This window comes from Rhinatrema bivittatum, chromosome 5, assembly GCF_901001135.1.
Source record: "Rhinatrema bivittatum chromosome 5, aRhiBiv1.1, whole genome shotgun sequence".
NCBI lineage: Eukaryota > Metazoa > Chordata > Amphibia > Gymnophiona > Rhinatrematidae > Rhinatrema > Rhinatrema bivittatum.
Genome location: NC_042619.1, coordinates 139,203,497 through 139,222,612, shown reverse-complemented (window position 1 = coordinate 139,222,612; position 19,116 = coordinate 139,203,497).

The window sequence follows — 19,116 nt, the reverse complement described above, 5'->3', positions numbered from 1 at the left end:
AATCACTCCTTCCTACTCTCTAGGCCAGCGATTTTCAACCGGTGTCACGACACACCAGTGTGACGCCAAGCACCAGCAGGTGTGTCGCGTGCTCCCGGTCTCTCCCGCTGCTCTTCCTTCCCTGCTGCCGTTGCCACTGGGCTAACAGCATGTTCAAGCCATTGGGAATGGCAGCGGTGTTAGAGGAAGCTGTGGCACCCGTGGCTGGCCTTTTCTTCTTCCCGTGCCTGCCCCAGAACAGGAAGTGATAAGTAGTGCAGTGTGTGGGAAGGAGAAAGAGCCATGCCACATGGAAAAGTAGTGGCGGCAGCAGCAGTAGCATGGCCCGAAGCAATCGTCAAAGGAGACAGCAGTATAAGCCTCCCGCGGCCGATGGGATTCTTCTTTCTTGGCCTGCAGGGGCTGGAGGAGGCTGCTGCAGTTACTATTTCTGCTCGCAGGAGAAAATGTGTGTAATTGAGAGCATGCATTTGATTGAGAGCATGTGTGTGTGTGAGAGAGAGCATGTGTTTGATTGAGAGAAACTGGTCAGAGAGGTAATGTGAGAGACAATGAAAGTGACTGTTCAAGGAGATGACTGGAGTGTGTGTGAGAGAGTGAGGGATTGGTCAGGGAGGTGACTGATGTGTGTGTGTGTGTGTGTGTGTATGAGAGAGAGAAAAAAAAGCATGGAAGTGAGAAATCTGGGTATGTGAGAAAGCATGGGAGTAAGAAGCCTGGTGTTGTTGGGGGGTGTGTGTGTGAAAGAAAGCATGGGAGTGAGAAGCCTGTATATGTGAGAGAGAGCATGGGAGTGAGAAGCCTGTATATGTGAGAGAGAGAGCATAGGAGTGGAAAGCCTGTGTGTGTGTGCATGCATGAGAGAGAGACTGGTTATTAAGGTGATGGTGTGTGAGAGAGAGAGACTGGTGTATGTGTATGTGAGAGAAAGAAAGTGATTAAGAGAATGAGAAGCCTGTGCATGTGGAGAGAGTGAGCATAGGAGTGAGAAACCTGTATGTGTGTGTATGGCATGAGAGAAAATGTTCAGGAAAGTGACTGGTGTGTGAGAGACAGAAACTGGTCATGGGGATGTGACTGGTATGGTGTGTGTGTGTGAGAGACAGAGAGACTGGTCATGGGCCCTAAGGAAGAGGACCATGAGTATAGAGCTTAGCCACTACTGCTGCTTCTGGTGTGTGCTATGGCCTGCATGGAAGAGGAGTAGGAGAGCTACTGGAGGGGGTAAGTAAAGGTGGCTTTTTAAGTTTATTTTCCTTGATTGACTGCCATTTTAATTATTTAATATTATGTGATGTGTCTGCTATTTAAAATATTTTATTGGTGTTTGGAGAATTTTAAATAATTGTAATGAGTTTTTAATTGTTGGATATTATTTTGTTCATAGCTGTTTTGAAACAGTTATTCTGCTTATTAGTATAGTTTTACAATTAATTCTGTGTGGGTATCTCTAGCTGCTTGCTAGTTCTGTTTTCCTAATAGGAGGTATATTGGTGTTTAGGGCCTGATTTAATATTTGTAGTGTTGCCTTTTCATAGATAGGGTTGCTCCTGTTTGAGCATATTCCATAATACAAGTATAACTGTGTGCGGATTCTGGGAGTATGTCAGTTCTGTGTGTGTTACTGAGGTGAGATATTTTACTAGCATGTAAGCATTTGTATCAGTCTTATTTGTTGTGTTTTCTCAAGAGGACATGCATTGGTGGTATGCTGCTGTCTTTTCATAAGTAGAGCTATCGAGCCTGGTAGTAAAAGGAGTTTGAGTTGCTGTTACTGAGATGACACCAGAACCAGAATATCTTTTTTGTAGGATAAGTTGCATGGGAATGTTGTACTTCTGCTTTACATCCATTATTGTGGGTTCAGGGGGGGGGGGGGTGTCTCGTGGATGCAAACTGTACTTTTACATCTAGCCCCGTGACAATCAAGGGTTCAGTGTGTCAAGCATGTGAGAACCATCTGTCAGGTGTGTCCCAACAGAAAAAAGGTTGAGAACCACTGCTCTAGGCTATGCAACTTTGGAATAACTGGTACAGTGCTGGAATGGTTCTTGTCATGCCTTAACAACAGAAAACAGCAAGTCCAAATTGACTCCTCATTGACACCACTGAGCTGTGGAGTGCTCCAAGGATCTGCTCACTCTGCTGCACTCTTTAATCTTTACCTAACTCCATTATGCCATACCCTTGAGGACCTCAGAGTGCACTATAAAATCTATATGGATGATATTCAATTCTTTTTCCCTCTCAAGGAAACATGGGCCCTGACTGAATCTTTCCTCAACAACTGCCTTACAATGAATCAAAAATGGCTACACAGTAATAAATTAGGGCTGAACACATCTAAAATAGAAATCATTGTGTTATAACGCCATCCAGTTGGCAATACTCCCAACCATATTACTTTGGATTCCCATTCCATCCCCGTGGCCCAAAGTGTACAGAACCCGGAAGTCACCATGCATAACCATATAAGAAATATCACCAACTCCTCCTTCCACAAACTACATTTGCTATGCCATCTTAAACCTCTCCTCGAATATTCGGATTTCAGATCTGCCCTGCAATCCCTATTATTCTCAGGGTTAGATTACTGCAGCTCTCTCCTGACAGGCTTACCTCTATATGCCACTCATCCACTACAGATCATACAAAAATCAGCAGCAAGACCCATTACTGGCACTCACATGTGAGACCACATCTCTCCTCTTCTAAAATCTCTCCACTGGCTCCCTATCTCCTTCCAAATACAATACAAGCTGGCTATGATTATCCATTCCATGATCCTCAACTTAAAACTCCCCATGGCTCTCCTCAACAATAAAAATCCATGTCCTCGCCCGAAAGCTCAGATCATCTAACCAGATGCTACTAGATGTTCCACCCACAAAACTCACACACCTCATGGAAACCAGAGAACATGCTTTCCTCTTCGCTGGGCCTTTCCTATGGAACAGCCTACCAAAGACAATAAGATGTCTCAAAAAAAGTCCTAAAAACCTTCCTCTTCAAGAGAGCATTCATGAACCAAGATGAATTTGGACTACCCTCCACTTGTCCCGCTACAGGGAATCTGATCTAGTCTTTTACTCCCTCTCCTAAGACCTCTTGGCACATCTGACCTAACTCCCTTGCTGCTTGTTCCCCCCCCCCCCCCCCATGATTTGCATTGCCTTTCCTTCCTCTTTATTGTCTGTAAATGTTTCATATTGTACTGCACTCTGAATGTAGAAAGGGCGGGCAATAAATGCTGTTAAATAAAAATAAATAAATAAGTTGCTATGGCAGCTGTTTAAAAAAGCTTCCAATAAGGGCTTTGTTAACCGTTGTGGGCATAAATATTTTTTTTTCCTTCCTGTCGAATTATCATTGTATTAGACTGAAAACTATACATTTCAGCTCAGAGACAGGGTTTTTTTGCTTTTGCTCTCAGGAGTATAGTTTAAGGAATGTAGCTTGCAAGTATATTCACAAATTTCTTTATACATGTTCTTTAAAGACATCATATCTTCCGAAGGTATCCATGTGCTCTGCTCTCAAGAATATTTGCATGAAATGTCAAGGGGGACCAAAATAGCCAGTTGGCAGATACTGCAGTGCCTTTGCATTTATTACAAATCAGAGATAGATTCCCCCCCCCCCCCCCCCACACACACACACACACATACTTACACACTTATCCCTTTCTCTCCAAGGGAAACTTCACTGTGGTTATCTCTTTGTTCATATTGACCAATGAATTCCAAAATCACTCAGATAATTTCAGCCCTCTTCTGTTTTAAAACTCCCATCTCAGTAATATTTTTTTCTTAAACACAGTTGTTTACACAGGTATCTAATGTATACTATTGACAGTTAGACTTTATAATGGGATTTGCATTTTGATAGAATTCCATCTTATACAGAAGAAATGTTGAATACAGAGATTTTTGTCTATCAAATATGCTATGCCAAAAGCACATTTCTCAATATCAGATCTAACGTTTTTGAATTCTATATTAGAAATCAGATTAAATAACAAAAAAATGAATAATTTGGTATTTACAGGTAAATATGCCTGAATGACTGAATTTTAAAATATATCTTTGTAATGTGTGTTAGTTTATTTTGTACAAAATATACTTTATTCTTTTTTTGGGCAGATATCCTAAAATTTTACATCTACAGTCTAGTATGTAACGTGCAAAAACAAATCCCCAAAACTGAAATACAGAGAGATGAATGTCTACAATATTTATGATTAAAGGATGTATTTTTGACTATAAAAAACAGAAAATTCATATTATTTTTCTTTCAATTTCAGTTGCTTGCAATAGTTGAAATATATGTTTCTTTCCTCCAGGACACCAGTTCAATTCCAAATCAGGTTGATGATGACCAAAAATAACTGGTGTTTATTTATTTATGTATTAGGTTTTATATACCGTCACCAAGACAAGCCATCGTAACGGTTCATGAAGTGAATAGTGGTCAAAGTTCAATTCTCGGTGGAAAGTTGTCCACGCTGCTGAAATCCTAATTGAAATGTGGCACTACTTTACACTATTGCAAAAATGTCAAAGTGAATAAGTATTATACAGACATGAAGCCTATTTTACCGTCTCTGTCTAAAAATGGTTCATTTGAGAGTGGTGTTGAGGTCTATTGATATCCCATTGTGGGCAATCCTGAACATGTCACTACTATGCTACATCTGTTCTGTGTGTAAATGGAGGGTTTCAATTTCTAGAGCTTGCAATCTGGTAACTTTCAAGAGTACTGCATTCACTCTAAAATCAGACAAAAAACACGAGAGGTAGGACATATTTTTCCCATGTTTATTATTTATTTATTTATTTGACAAGAATTTATATTCTGTACCACATAAAAATCATACATAATCATCACAATGAAAACATAATTAAAATAAAATGAACAGAAGGAGGAACACAAATGTAAAACAATAGGCCACAATATAGCAAGGATTGCAGCTCAGACTCCAATCAGGGCAACTGCAGTGGGAAACTCTAAGGGGTAGATTTTAAAAGAGGCACGCATGTGTCCATGTGCACGTGCTTCCCGGCACGCACATATGGATGCACCAATTTTATAACATGTATGCGCCGGAACACGCATGTTCTAAAATCCCATGATCACACAATCATGCACATGGGATTTTATAATCCGCATGCGCATGTGTGGGCGGCGTGCGCAGGGCGGCCAATTTTATAAGATTACACGCAGTGACGCAATCGGGCCTCCTCAAGTTCCCTCCCAGTCCGCTCCAATTAAGGAGCGGATTGGGAGGGAACTTCCCTACCACCTACCTATACTCCCAACTCTTTTCACCTCTCCTGCCCACCCCCTAAACCCTTTCTCCTACCTTTCCTTTTTTTTTTTTTTTTTTTGTTGTTTACCATTGGAGCAGAAGCAACTTGTGTGTGCCAGCCAACTGCCAGCGCATGCTTCCTCGGCACAGTGGCAAATGGCCACTGTACCGGCCGCCTCCAGCCCCGCCTCTTCCCACCCCCCCCCCCAGACCACCCTTTTCTCTGGGCCCAGGACTTCTGTGTGTAACGAGATTTACACATGTGGCCAGGCCTCTTTGAAAATGTGTGCAGCTCATGCAAGGCCTGGCCACACACATAACCCCCCGTTTTTATCGCAAGTGGCTGATTTAAAATCACGCTGTGAGGCTTGAAGGCATGTGTGAATGGGTAGATTTTTAGGGCCTTCTTAAATTCCTTTAGACCTGAAATGGAGCAAATTGCATGTGGAATTCACATCCAATATCTCAGGCCAGCAATGGAAAAGGACTTCTTATGAGCGAGAGCTAGTCAGGTATGTCTTGCAGTAGGGGCATCTAGAAGAAATTGATTGGTGGATGTGTAAAAGTGAAGAATGGAAGTAATCCAAGGAGAGGAGATATTGTTCAATAAATTGTTCACTATAACTTCTAATTGGTATTGTATTAGTGACTGAATCGGTAGCCAGTGAAGCAACTGTAGAACAGATGTAATATGACCATGTAGATTTAAATCAATAAGGAGCAATATGGCACAGTTCTGCTCCATCTGTAACAATCTGAGTGAGCATTGTGGGAGCTTTGAATATAAAGTGTTACAGTAGTCAAGATTATTTAAGATGAGGACCTGTAAAACTGTTTGAAAATCATGAAAATTGATGAGAGGTTTAATATGATGTTGTATCTTGAGTTTTGCATATGAACTATGAATTACAGATTGAATGGGCAGTTTCATAGACAAGGTTTGATCAATTGTGACTCCTAGGTTTTGGACAGTTTGTGAAATCTGTAATGTATGGTTGCTAAAAGTGAATCCAGTCTGGCAGCCCCAGTGCTGCCTTGGATCAGAAAGGTCTCCCAGTAGGAGAACATCACCCTAGTGTAGCAGGAAGTGATCCTTTAGCAAAGACCTGCTCTCCAGGTGATATATTGTCCTCTCGCACTGAGGACAAGTCTCCCAGGGCTACAGCCCAGGAGGGAATGGTTAGGCTGGCCATCATAGTTGGTGATTTGATTATTAGAAATGTAGATAGCAGGGTGGCTGATAGACTTGAGGGCTGCCTTGTAACTTGCCTGCCTGTCATCATTAGATGACAGAGGTGTTAAAGGGGCTCTTAAGGAAGATAAGGCCATTGCAGAAAGACTAAATTAATTCTTTTCTTCCATGTTTACTAATGAGAATGTTGGGAAGATACCAGTTCCGGAGATGGTTTTCAGGGGTGATGAGTCAGACAAACTGAACAAAATCACTGTGAACCTGGAAGATGTAGTAGGCCAGATTGACAAACTAAAGAGTAGCAAATCACCTGGACCGGATGGTATGCATCCTAGGGTTCTGAAGGAACTAAAAAATGAAATTTCTGATCTATTACTTAAAATTTGTAACCTATCATTAAAATCATCCATTGTACCTGAAGACTGGAGGGTGGCCAATGTAACCCCAATATTTAAAAAAGGCTCCAGGGGCAATCCGGGTAACTATAGACCAGTGAGCCTGACTTCAGTGCCGGGAAAAATGGACTGTGTTCCATTAAATCATATAGAAAGACATGATTTAATGGAACACAGTCAACATGGATTTACCCAAGGGAAGTCTTGCCTAACAAATCTGCTTCATTTTTTTTTGAAGGGGTTAATAAACATGTGGATAAAGGTAAACCGGTAGATATAGTGTATTTGGATTTTCAGAAGGTGTTTGACAAAGTCCATCATGAGAGGCTTCTAAGAAAACTAAAAGGTCATGGGATAGGAGGTGATGTCCTTTTGTGAATTACAAACTGGTTAAAAGACAGGAAACAGAGAGTAGGATTAAATGGTCAATTTTCTCAGTGGAAAAGGTTAAACAGTGGAGTGCCTCGGGATTTGTACTTGGACCGGTGCTTTTCAATATATATATAAATGATCTGGAAAGGAATACGATAAGTGAAGTTATCAAATTTGTGGATGATACAAAATTATTCAGAGTAGTTAAATCACAAGCAGATTGTGATACATTACAGGAAGACCTTGCAAGACTGGAAGATTGGGCATCCAAATGGCAGATGAAATTTAATGTGGACAAGTGCAAGGTGTTGCATATAGGGAAAAATAACCCTTGCTGTAGTTACACGATATTTGGTTCCATATTAGGAGCTACCACCCAGGAAAAAGATCTAGGCATCATAGTGGATAATACTTTAAAATAGTCGGCTCAGTCGTCAAGAAAGCAAACAGAATGTTAGGAATTATTAGGAAGGGAATGGTTAATAAAATGGAAAATGTCATAGTGCCTCTATATCGCTCCATGGTGAGACCGCACCTGTAATACTGTGTACAATTCTGGTCGCCGCATCTCAAAAAAGATATAGTTGCGATGGAGAAGATACAAAGAAGGGCAACCAAAATGATAAAGGGGATGGAACAGCTCCCCTATGAGGAAAGGCTGAAGAGGTTAGGGCTGTTCAGCTTGGAGAAGAGATGGCTGAAGAGGTTAGGGCTGTTCAGCTTGGAGAAGAGATGGCTGAAGGGGGATATGATAGAGGTCTTTAAGATCATGAGAGGTTTTGAACGAGTAGATGTGAATTGGTTATTTACACTTTCGAATAATAGAAGGACTAGGGCACATTCCATGAGGTTAGCAAGTTGCACATTTAAGACTAATCGGAGAAAATTATTTTTCACTCAATGCACAGTAAAGCTCTGGAATTTGTTGTCAGAGGATGTGGTTAATGCACTGCAGTTAGGGGCGGATTTTCAGAGCCCTGCTCGCCTAAATCCACCCAAAACCGGGCGGATTTAGGCGAGCAGGGCCCTGCGCGCCGGTGAGCCTATTTTACATAGGCTCACCGGCGCGCGCAGATCATGGGACTCGCGTAAGTCCCGGGGTTCTCCGAGGGGGGGCGTGTCGGGGGCATGTCGGGGGCGGGCCCGAACCGCGCGGAGTTTAGGGGGCGTGCCGGGAGCGTTTCGGGGGCGGACCCGAAGGCGTGGTTACGGCCCGGGGCGGCCCGGGGGCATGGTCGTGCCCTCAGGACCCGCCCCCAGGTCGCGTCCCGGCGCGCAGGAGGCCCGCTGACACGCGGGGATTTACGGAAATCCCCCGACAAAGGTAAGGGGGGGCTTAGACAGCGCCGGGTGGGTGGGTTAGGTAGGGGAAGGGAGGGGAAGGTGAGGGGAGGGCAAAAGGAAGTTCCCTCCGAGGCCGCTCCGATTTCGGAGCGGCCTCGGAGGGAACGGGGGTAGGCTGCGCGGCTCGGCGCGCGCCGGCTATACAGAATTGATAGCCTTGCGCGCGCCGATCCAGGATTTTAGTGGATACGCGCGGCTCCGTGCGTATCTACTAAAATCCAGCGTACTTTTGCTTGCGCCTGATGCGCCAGCAAAAGTAGGCCTATTCGCATAGTTTGAAAATCTACCCCAAAGTGTAGCTGGGTTCAAAAAAGGTTTGGATAAATTCTTGGAGGAGAAGTCCATTAATGGCTATTAATGAAATTTACTTAGGGAATAGCCACTGCTATTAATTGCATCAGTGGCATGGGATCTTCTTAGTGTTTGGGTAATTGCCAGGTTCTTGTGGCCTGGTTTGGCCTCTGTTGGAAACAGGATGCTGGGCTTGATGGACCCTTAGTCTGACCCATCATGGCAATTTCTTATGTTCTTATGTAGTGTAAGATTCATAATTTCAGATATCTGTAAATTTAGAGAAAGCTTGTTATATGTGAGCTAGTATCTAATGGAAGAAAGATGATTTGTACTGTAGATGACCAGGTAGATTTTAGAGGAAAAAAGAACTAGAGATGATATATTAGCCCAAGAGTAGACAAAAGGGTACAGAGGGTGGTGAGATATATACTGAATAGGGCCACAGATAGTACAGATCCCTGGGATGCAGGATGATATTTGAATTTGTTGGGCATGATTGAATAGATAGGATCAGTAATACAAAAAGCAGAGAGGTGGATTAATAGGATGTTATGTTAATGGTATCAAATGCAGTGAATAAGTCGTGTAGAATTAGAGCATATGTGGTACCTGAGTTCATTCCATGGTGGATAATATTGGTGCTTGAAAGAAGGAGAGTTTCAATGTTGTGAAAGCATTGAAATCTGAATTGATTCTGGTCCAGAATTGTGTTTTCTTCAAGGAATTGTGCAAGTTGTTATAGAATGAAGGATTCTATTATCTTAGGGCTGGATTTTCTAATGCCGCACCTCTTCTTGAATCACATGGTAATGGGAGGCGGGGGGGGGGGGTGAAGCGGGGGGTGGGCCTGCAAAAGCCAGCAGTGATCACACCACTGCGGTGTGATCTCTGCCGGCTTTCGCACCCAATAGCACCTCCTCCTCTTCCAGTGCTGCCGCCGCCCCAACTCCGCCCAGTCCCTTTCCGCATGCGATAGGGATAGAAAATGACCACCTTAGTGAGAAATGGGAGAGAAGAGATAGGATGAAAGTTTGAGTAATCAGTGCTGTCTGCAGATTTTTTGTTAGAATAGGGCGAAATGAGGCTTTTTTTTTTAAAGGTGATATAACATGGCCTGAAGTGAAAGAGAAATTCACCATCTTAGTTAATGGTTCAGCAATCTCTCGTTTGAGCAGTTTAAATAGTGGAGTGGAGCAAGGGTTTGAAAAATGTCTTTTTTTGAGACATAGTCAAAATAATCCTATGTAGGCTGATGAGTATTTTCTGAAGTAACCTGAGGATGGGTGTAAAAGGGAAAGCAGGAACAAAGATTAGTCACCTTATAAGTAAAGCAGTTGGCAAAGGCTTTCAGAATTTGTATTTTTTTTATGGGTGGCATGTCTTATAAAATATAGTCATGTATTTAAAAATTGTTTACATATTGATTTCTACTTTTTATTCATGAGTTTCCTTGTACATTCTGTAAATTTATAATATGCAAAATTTCTAAAGTTGAGACTTGGTAGCAAAAATATGAGACTTCTTGAGAGTAGCACTGAATCTAATGTTGTATGACTACTTTAGATAATTATTCAGGATCTAATCCGTATGTTATTATTTGAGATTCAACCTGCCTTTAAAAGAAAATATCCAGAGTGGTTAACAACAACAAAGTCTTATCACAGAATGTCTATGTTCCCACACTGTTTTTTCGTTCCTTTCTCTCAGGCTCCCTTTGAGCTGTCTACTTATTATTTGTTGGTTGTCCCCTCCCCCAACCCTGTTCTTTGTAATGTCCACCTCTTGTTACGATGTAAACCGGTATGATGTGTATTTTAATGTCGGTATAAAAAAGCTGTTAAATAAATAAAATAAATAAATAAATATGTATATATGCATGCAGTTAATAGGAAACAGTTTTAAGGTAGAGATGTTGCTCATGACATATTTTTAAATTATAACTGTATTCTTGAAAAAATAAAACTGAATCTTCTTTAGTTAAGATACTTTTCATATGATTCAACTCAGAATTGTTAGATGAGCTTCGGCATGGATCTTCCATGCAGAGGAAAAATATGCACTAAAAAAGACAAACTGATCAACCTTATACCAGAGTCATAATGAGGATTCAACAAATTTAAATCAGTCCATTAGTATTCAAGACATTTTCTATAGCTATTATTCATGTTCATTATAATGTTCATTTTTAACATTGTCTTTCCTTTCATTTTTAGAGGCACTGGAGACTAAATATTGAAAGATATGCAGTGGCGTATCTAAGTCCAAAGTTATTAATCTAATGTTATCAAAAAGTGGTATGAATTTTCAATGCTTACTATATTTCATATTAGGGATATGCATTTGTTTCAATCCAAATGGAAAGAAATGGTGAATGAGTCAATATTCAGTTTGGTTTGTGGTAACAGAACCAAATGGGCATGGTCCCAGAAAAAAAAAAAATCTGAATTATTTTCAGGTTATACTGTTCAGTCTCATTAAAGTTTATGAGGGAAACAAAGGAATTCATATTTTTTGCATTGAAGCCAGCCATCCAGACAAAGCAACTTGGGTATAGTACAAGGAAGGAGCAGGAACAATTATGTTTTAGCACTTTTTCAACCAGTCTATCCCAGCTGGCAGTTGCATGTCATGACTTCAATTATTTATAAGTGAAAATGAATGAGCTCTTTCAGCAGTGACCATTTTGTTCACTCTATTATTTTGAAAAATTACACTCACTAGGGGTAGATATTCAAAAGCCATTCAGAAGGATAATGGGAAAGTTATCCATCCGAGAGGGTCATTTTTCAAATCACGTTAGGGCCTTATGCGGGCGTTAGGGCCCTAACACCTGCAATAATGCCATAACACATTCGATAAATAATGCATCACAAAATGTGTATGCAAATTTTAAAAATGTAGTCAAATGGGAGGAGTTTAGTTGGAGTTTATGAAAATGAGGGATGCTTAAAGCTGTGTGCGATAGCATATCGCATGCTATCGTGGGATTTAATACCGAAAATAACTACACTTTTTTTCTGGAGTTATGCTGTGCATTATGCCCGAAATGGGATTTGGGATAAATATGGCAAATCCTGTTTTGGGTAGGGAAAAGGGAAGAGGGAAGAGGGGGAGAGGGGAAGGGAGAAGAGAGAGAGAGTGAGAGAGCCTCTGGGGAGGTATACATATTAGGAAAGTTTTTGTACTACTCTAAGAGGAGCCATTCTGAATTCGGGTTAGGTTTTGGGGGGCAGTTTTACATGCATAGTCAGAGGAATGCACAGCACAGTAGACATCAGTGAAGATTTTATGTAATTTGGAGTGATGAAAGGTACACAAAAGATGAGGTTTGTACAATGTACTCTTGACCTAGCTTGGAACTTAATAGGGCCACAGCTGGAAAGATCCTGTGGCTCCCTCTGATGATGTCAGTCCCCCAGACTACTCATGCCCATCCCTGCCTGCAGTGCTTTGCCTCAGCAACAGGTCGAGCTCGAGAGTAGTTAGTTCCCTGATGCTGTGTCCCTATCTTTGTCCTTCTTGGATTGCTTCTCTGGCCTTGACTTTGGATCATTCTGGACTTCATTGGATTGCTGCCTGTCCCGACTCCTGGTAGGCTTCTGGACTTCATTGGATTGCTGCCTGCCCTGACTTTTGGTATGCTTCTGGACTTCATTGGATTGTTGCCTGCCCCGACTCCTGGTACAATTCTGGACTTTGTTGGATCTCTGCATGTCCCAACCCAAGGAATCTTGACTCAGCTCGTGCCTTCACCCATCATGGAGTTGTTCATCTTCAGAGACCTGCACCTAAGTCTAGCCAGCCCCGGCACCCAAGAGCTCAACATGCGGGGAACAAGGGCTGGTATTGGTGAAGGTCCTATTGGATTTCTGCACTGGCCAGCTCTGCCAGCCAACAATGAGGACCTGCAAGACTCCTCTCTGCAGGTAGTGTCATCCTCATCTCAGTCCAACTTTGCAACGGTTGCTGAGGCCATGGACCCAGTGGATCTTTCAGGGCTCCAGGCCATTTCAGGTTTGGCTCAGAAAATTCAACAGCAGCAGCACTTCTTGGAGTTGTTGGCAGACAAGATGGAATGCCTTAGCACCTGTCTGGATGCAACCACCACAGCTAATCTGGCGCTTTCTGAGACTCCAGCAACCATGCCTACCGCATTCACCCTTCATCTTCTGGTACCATCCTGATATGCGGGAGATCCCAGACAGTGTCAGGGTTTCTGGAATCAAATCTTCATGCATTTCGCATTACAGCCAGTACAATTCTCCAACGACACTATTAAAGCCATGTTCATCCTCTCCCTTCGTGATGGAAAAGCCTTGGCTTGGGCCTCCCCCCTTATGGAAGCGAGGAGATACTCTTCTTCAGGACCTTCAGTGGTTTGTTCCAGCTTTCAAGGAAGTATTTGATGAGCCAGGTAGGCTGACTACTGCCGGATCTGAGTTTCTGCATCTTTGGCAGGGTGCTAGACCACTGATGGACTATGCCATCGAGTTCCGGCTCTGGCTACTGAATTGGACTGGCGAGAAGATAGAAGGACTATCCTCCTGAATATAGGATGAGTTAGCAGAGAAGGAGCTCCCAGAATCCCTTGATGCCCTCACTGACCTTGCCAGGAGGATCGACTGCCGTCTGCAGGAATAGTCCCGAGAGTTACGGACTCCACGAAGGCCAATCATGCTCACTTCATCATTTTCACATCCCCTGATCCCAAGCCCAGTGACAGAGCCCAGTTCTTTGTGACCTGAAGAACCAACATATCTGGAACAGAGTCTCCTCACATCCAAAGAGAAGCACAGATATTACACCCAAGGGCTTTGTTTCTATTGCGCTGGGAAGGGCCATCACTCCTGCTCCCCAATTTACTCTGCCAGTAGCAATTGCTACGGAGCAGCATTAATTCTCTACTCTTGTGTTAATAGGTTCTGGTGCCGGGGGGGTGGGGGGAGAACTTTATCTTGAAGGACCTGGTTACTCATCTAAACCTGCCTACGGTTCCCAGGGACCTGCCTTTAACTATCTCCTCCATTTATGGAGAACCTCTCTCTGGCCAGATCACCATGACCACTGCTCCTTTACGTCTCTGTACTGGCAATTTACTTTTGGAGGAGATAACTTTCTTCATCATTGAAAAGGCAGTCCACCCCATCATTTTGGGAATGCCCTGGCCACTGCTCCACTCTCCCACCATCTACTGTGAAACCCTTCAATTGATGAGATGGGGCTCATGCTTCTGCACCTCATTTCCTCCAGGTCAGTCCTCCTTCGCCGGTTCCTTTACCTTCGACATCCTTGGGATTACCGTTGCAGTACATGGACTACGCAGATGTGCTGTCTAAAAGGAAGGTGGAGACCTTACCTTTGACTGTGCCATTAGTCTACTGCTTGGTACCACCCCGCCAGGGGGGAAGGTTTAAACCTTGTCCCTTCCAGAGAGTAAGGCCATGTCTCAATAATCAGGAGAATCTCGAGAGAAGTTTCATCCAGCCTTCCACATCTCTATCAGGGGCTGGATTCTTCTTTGTGGCCAAGAAGGATGGCACGCCACAACCTTGTATAGACTACCAAGGTTTAAATGCTAAAACTAAAAAAGATTACTACCCTTTGCCACTTATTTCTGAACTCCTGGACCGTCTCCAAGGAGCTAAGATCTTTATAAAGTTAGATCTTCGGGGAACATACTGTTATGACCATTGGAATGCCTGCATTCCCTGCTCCTTGGGGCCTGTTCAGCACTTCACCACTAGGAGGACCTATTCTGGCAATCGTATCCACACTCCAGTCTCCTGCTCTCCCTGTACTCTCTGGGCTGTGTCTCCTATTGCTGCAGACCTCACTTCCCGATGGTGAGGCTCAGTGGGGCTCCTCCCTGTGGGCTGTACCATCTCTCATCTCGGGCCAAGGGCCCACTAACCCACGAATCCTAACACATACAACATTATCTGAATCAGGCCTGGCGATGAATGGAAGACTGCCTTCAAAACATGGGACAGCCACTATGAATATCTCATCATGCCCTCTGGCCTGTGCAACACTTCCGCGGTATTTCAAAATACGATGAACGAGGTCTTCAGGGATCTCTTGTATGTCAGTGTGGTCATCTACCTCAACGATATTCTTACCTTTTCAAAGGATCTTCAAACCCATCACTGAGATCTCTGTCAAGCCCTTCAACATCTATGGGCCAATAAGCTGTTCACCAAGTTGGAGAAATGCATCTTTGAGAAGGAAAGTTTACCTTGCCTGGGATATATGGTCTCTAGTGCCGCCTTCCACATGGATCCTGAGAAGGTGATCAGTATCTTGAACTTGCCCCAGCTCTCTGGACTTTGTCTCTTACAGAGGTTTCTGGGGTTTGCAAATTTCTATCATCATTTTTTTCCTGACTACTCACAGATTGTGGCTCTTCTTACTGTCCTAACCAGGAAAAGGGCAAATACCAAAGAATGACCTCCTAAAGCGGTCACTTCCTTCAGTAAATTGAAATAGGCTTTCCTCCAGGGACCATGCCTTCGCCACCCAGATCCCATGTGTCCATTCATTCTGGACATTGATGCCTCCTCCATGGGGGTAGAAGCCATGTTAAGCCAACACTTTGACACAGGGGTACTCCGACCATGCCCTTCTTCTCCCGTAAATTCTCACCCACCAGGCGCAATTACGGTATCGGGGATAAAGAGTTATTAGTCATTAAAATGGCCCTGGAAAAGTGGTAACAGTGGCTGGAGGGAGCACAACATCGTATCACTGTATATACCGATCATAAAAACCTGGAGCACTTCCATCATGCCCAACAGCTGAATGCCCGACAGGCCCAATGGTCGTTCTTTACTCACTTTGATTTCATGGTAAAATACAGACCTGCCACCAAGAACACCCGGGTGATGCTCTCTCCCAGTCTTTTGAAGCTGAGGACACACCCGACCCCCTTGGGCTTATCATAGAACCAGGGAGGATTGTTCTGGCCGCTACTGAGACAGTTCCCCCAGGGAAGATGATAATCCCCCACAAACATCGCCAAAGAGTTTTGGAATGTGCCCACAACTCTCGTGTAGCAGGATACCCTGGTTAGGCCTGGATCTTGGCACTACTCCAGCGATATTATTGGAGGCCAATACAAGGATACAAGGAGATGTCAAAGTCTATGTGGACTCCTGCCCTACATGTGCCCAGCAAAAATCCATGGTCGGACAACCTTGGGGTTTATTGCAGCCATTGCCAGCCCCCAAGGAACCGTGAACCCATTTTTCCATGGATTTTATAGTGGACCTCTCTCTTTCTGATGGCTGCCATATTACTTGGGCCATTGTTGACCATTTTCCCAAGATGATTCATTTCATTACACCTCCTCCCCTGAGCCTCTCCTCTGCATCAGAACTGGCAAAGTTGTTTACCATCCACATTTTTCGCCTACACGGCTTGCCACGACACATCACCTCTGACCATGGTGTCCAGTTTACGGCCAATTACTGGCATGCCTTGTGCCAGAAGTTTAACATCCAGCTGGATTTTATGATGGACTATCACCCACAAGCCAATGATCAGGCATAACAGACAAATCTCACACTCAAACCTTTCCTGAGGGCATTTGTCAATGAGCATCAGGACAACTGGGCATCCCTACTCCCGTGGGCAGAATTTTCTCACAACTCTCATAACAATGATGCCATGGGATCATCCCCATTTTTGATTGGTTATAGAAGACAGCCTCTTCCACCACTACCACTTTCCTTGTCCAATTGCTCCCTAGTGGCTCAACTGACAGCACAAGAGCTCCAAGAACTGTGGTATGCTTCTGGACTTCATTGGACTGCCACCTGCCCCAACTCCTGGTACGCTTCTAGACTTCATTGGATTGATGCATGTCCCAATCCAAGGAACCTTGACTCAGTTCATGCTTTCACCCTTCGTGGAGTTGTTCATCTTCGGAGACCTGCGCCTAAGTCCAGTCGTCCCCGGCACTCAAGGGCTCAACCTGCGGGGAATGAGGTCTGGTTTTGGTGAATGTCCTGTTGGGACTCTGCACCAATCAGCTCTGTCAGCTGAGGACAAGGGCTTGCAGGGTTCCTCCCTGCAGATAGCATCAACCTTATCTCAGTCCAAGGGTCCATCTTTGCAAAACAACCAATACTCCATATCATAGCCAAGCACAAACTTGTTTTTAAATTTAAAATAAATGTAAATTGTTATGTGGAACTTTTCAAAGATGATTTAGGAACATTATCAGCCAAAACACCTTCCTAGTTAGATGCTGTAAAACTTAAGGTAAGATTATATGAATAATTGACAGGGCCCAATATTCAATGTCATTTAGCTGGATAACTTCAGATTCTTAGCTGACTAAGTCATGATCAGAGACTGTCATTTAGCAATCATGGTCAGAGATTGCCATTTAGCCAGCTAACTTTTTGTTCAGCTAAAAGTAGGCCAGCAAAGTGAGGGATTGAATGGAATGGGAGCATTCCTGAAAACTATGGCTCTGGACTACCCATTTAAGGTCTAAGTCACAAGGATGGTAATTTTCAAACCGGCACACGGGTGCAAATAATGTGCAACCCTAGGGACGCACAATTTTATAACTTGCATGCACACTGTAAAATAGCTTGGCCATGTACACAAGCAACCTTAAGCACCTAGCTGTATAAATCAGGTTTTTTTTTGTTGAGAGAGAGATAGAGAACATCTGTAGAGACCAATATATAACTTTACTATTTATACCACTGTAAGAGGGGGCACTTTTAATTTGGGGTGGGGTAGTTTTACATACTCAGTCAGAGGTACAAACAGCAAAGTTGTCATCACTGAAGATTTTCTGTCATTTGGAGCAATGAAAGATGAATTGATTTGTACAGTGTACTCTCTACCTAGCTTGATTGAAGCTAGGTAGAGAGTACATCAAGCTAGGTAGAGAGTACATTGTACAAATCAACTCCTCTTTTACCTTTCATCACTCTAAATGACAGAAAATCTTCAGTGATGTCAACTTTGTTGTTTGTACCTCTGACTGTAAGTAAAACTGCCCCCTTTTCAGTCTACCCCCCCCCTAAACCCCACCCCAAGTTAAAAGTGCCTCCTTTTACAGTGATATAAATAGTAAAGTTACATATTGACCTCTACCGAGCTTCTCTCTCTCTCACTCACTCTCTCACCTGTTTGGTCAGCACGTGAAAATTAGCACTAGTACATTCAATTCATCACAGGTTTCAACAATTACCAATGCAGGAGCAGGGAAATTAGCCTAACCATGCCCCCTTTTTTTTTATCACGGGTGCTATTTCCACTATATTTATAGCATTTTGATAAATCTAGATCTAAGTGAGATGTGCACGCTGCAGGCGATGTGCACACATGTAGGCAGCTCTTAAAATAAGGCGGGTGGATGTAAATCCTACATGTGCTTGCATTTCCAGATTTTGGCGTACACTGGGCTTTTAAAATTCACCTCTAAGGCTTTTTTTTTTTTCATATTTTGTGCTTTGGGGAAAATAGCAAATCAAGCCTTTATTCATTTACAACCAGATGTGCAGCTGGGGAATGTTTGATATATTTTCAGAACTCTAATAAATGAAACTAGAGAGCCTGATTTACTGAGGCATTTTTCCCATTCTGTGTTTATAGGATAAAATACTCAGGCTTTAAGTGTGGAAATCAGACATTTAAATTATGTCCAACTCTTTGATTAGCTAGCTCAAAGTGTCTTTTCATTTAAAATCTAAACAATTTCAAAATAGAATTGTGGACTCCAGAAAGCTTCATTCAGAAACTATCAATGAAATGTATACAGACTGAAACCTCTAAGAATTCTAATAATGTAAATGTAGTTACCACTTGCCTGACTTCAGAGAAGTATTACTAGCAAGGTCCTACAGCTTTCACTGCTGGGGTCCATAAGATGGTAGAGATCAAGAAAAAGTCTGATGCTTAACATTTCCTTTACTGAAGAACACCTGTTGAGTATAGTGTTAGACTGTTTTAATTATTTGTTCTAACTTTGTATTTTTTTTCTAGCTGTAATCCCTGTTTCTTTCCTCATTGCTAACAGTAGTGAGTAAAAACCTATGCAGCAGTAACTGAAGATAGTAGTATTGATATAAAATGTAATATATTTCTGTGAATTGTAGATAGTGATATACAATATGTTTATTAGGGATGTGAATCGTTTTAGGACGATTAAAATTATCGTCCGATAATTTTAATATCGTCTTAAACCGTTA